This window comes from Elephantulus edwardii, unplaced genomic scaffold (assembly GCF_000299155.1).
Source record: "Elephantulus edwardii isolate Elephantulus edwardi_28Jun2011 unplaced genomic scaffold, EleEdw1.0 scaffold00129, whole genome shotgun sequence".
In the NCBI taxonomy this organism is placed as follows: domain Eukaryota; kingdom Metazoa; phylum Chordata; class Mammalia; order Macroscelidea; family Macroscelididae; genus Elephantulus; species Elephantulus edwardii.
In genome coordinates, this window is record NW_006399879.1 from 9284616 (window position 1) to 9286614 (window position 1999).

General features: G+C 41.8%; 1 pseudogene across 1 annotated transcript; it reads left to right on the forward strand.

The window, feature by feature from the left end:
* The first annotated feature begins 1425 nt into the window (after positions 1–1425).
* LOC102862454 lies at positions 1426–1870 on the forward strand (annotated as a pseudogene). The gene has a single exon (XR_438937.1). The product of XR_438937.1 is annotated as a polymerase (DNA directed), epsilon 3, accessory subunit pseudogene (transcript).
* The last annotated feature ends 129 nt before the right edge of the window (positions 1871–1999 follow it).

The following is a 1999-nucleotide window of genomic DNA, read 5'->3' on the forward strand; positions in this document are numbered from 1 at the left end:
TGCAAATATTCCTTTACTGTTTGTTAGATCATTATGCATAAAGTAGGAGGGTATATCTCTGCTGTTTTGTAGTTTAAGTTGTCTTTCATCTTTCCCTTACGGTACTGCTTGTATTGCGTCTTGGGTAAGTTTTCTTTCTCCTATACTACGTTTTGGCTACTGTTTTGTTTTATGGGTATAAATACTTGTGATGAGCAGGTTAAGAGGTAGGTCTTGTTCAAAGTGGTCATGGTCATGAAATTCTCTGCGTGTAGGCCATGTGCTTCAGTTTGAGGTACACTTTGAATAATCCAAGCACACTTTCCAGTATCCTTACCTTGTTACAACTTGTCTCCTCTCATGTCATGTGGATTTAAATATGAGTATGAGTCCTAGTCATTTGAGGAGGGTGACGGGCAGTGTGTGCGTGCTTCATGGCCATATTCAGTCAGGCTCTCTATTCCTGCCTTACTGCTAAATCCTCCTTTATCCTATAATTTCATATTGGAGTTCGAGAGTGGTCTTGTGAAGAAAATATAGCCCATTATGCTCCATCACATAGGTTACACCTTTACATAATGTTTTTCTGAATACATTTAAGCTTACTACTTCCCCCTTTAGAGGTTTGCTGAAGATGGCGGTATATAGACTGGTTTAGCAAGTGACAGTAGGGTATATTGGGGTTTATCGATTATGTAACAGGCTCCTCTAGTGGGATATGAAGCACTGCCAAGTCCTTTGAGTTTTAAGCATTGGCTTGTAGTTCTCTGGCGGGTATTTTTGTTACTAAATACTAAGGTTTAGGGCTGAGCATAGTGGGATGTCTAATCCCAGTTTGTGTCTTAGCTAACATTGGATTCATTATTAGGTAAGTCACTTTAGTAGTTTATTTACTTTAGATCTTCAGCTTTTTAAAGCGGAGAGCTAATTTAACTTTATTATACTTACATTTTAACCACACTTTACGCCGGTTCTTATTAATTTTGGTTAATCGTATGAATGTGGTGGCTGCCACGAGATTGACCAACCCTCATCAGTATATCTTAGTTAAATTTCGTTTATGGCTTAATTTTTATTACTGTTGTATCCCGTGTTGGTGTGGCTAGGCAAGGCGTTTTGAGCTACCGTTGTGTTCTTGATGCCAGCTCCTTGGGGTTTGTTCTGGGTAGAGCGAGTAAAAGTGCATTTTCACTGGTTAGTGGATACTTGCATCTAGAATCTTACTGATAACTAATAATAAGGCTAGGACCAAACCTTTATGTTTATTGGGTTCAGTGAATCCATCTAGGCATTTTCAGTGCCTTGCTTTTAATTAAGCTACATTAACTTTGATAATTTGGAATTTTTGGATCTAGAGACATAGCTCTTAAAAAGGAAATAAACTGCATCGACGCGGGAAGTCAGGACGCCGGAACGGACTTTAAAGAGGAGGCTGCGGGAGTGACAATGGCAGAGAGGCCTGAGGATCTAAATCTGCCCAATGCCGTCATCACCCGGATCATCAAGGAGGCGCTCCCGGACGGGGTCAATATCTCCAAGGGGGCCCGGAGTGCCATCTCCCGCGCCGCCAGTGTCTTCGTGCTGTATGCCACTTCCTGTGCCAACAACTTCTCAATGAAAGGGAAACGCAAGACTCTCAATGCTACTGATGTCCTCTCAGCCATGGAAGAAATGGAGTTCCAGCGCTTCATTACTCCACTGAAAGAGGCTCTGGAAGCATACAGGCGGGAGCAGAAAGGCAAGAAGGAATCATCTGAGCAAAAGAAAGAAAGAAAGAGACAGAAAAACCGATTCAGAAGAACAAGACAAGAGCAGAGATGAGGACAATGATGAAGATGAGGAAAGGCTAGAAGAGGAAGAACAGAATGATGAGGAGGAGGTGGACAACTAAATAGGGTGGGAAGACCATGGTACCTTAGAAGATGCCATTCTGAAGCGTACATATTTATGAGTTTACCTGCTGAGCAGAGTAGTCTTAGGCAGAAGGGCCTGAAAAGATGGAAATAAAACTGACTAAAAT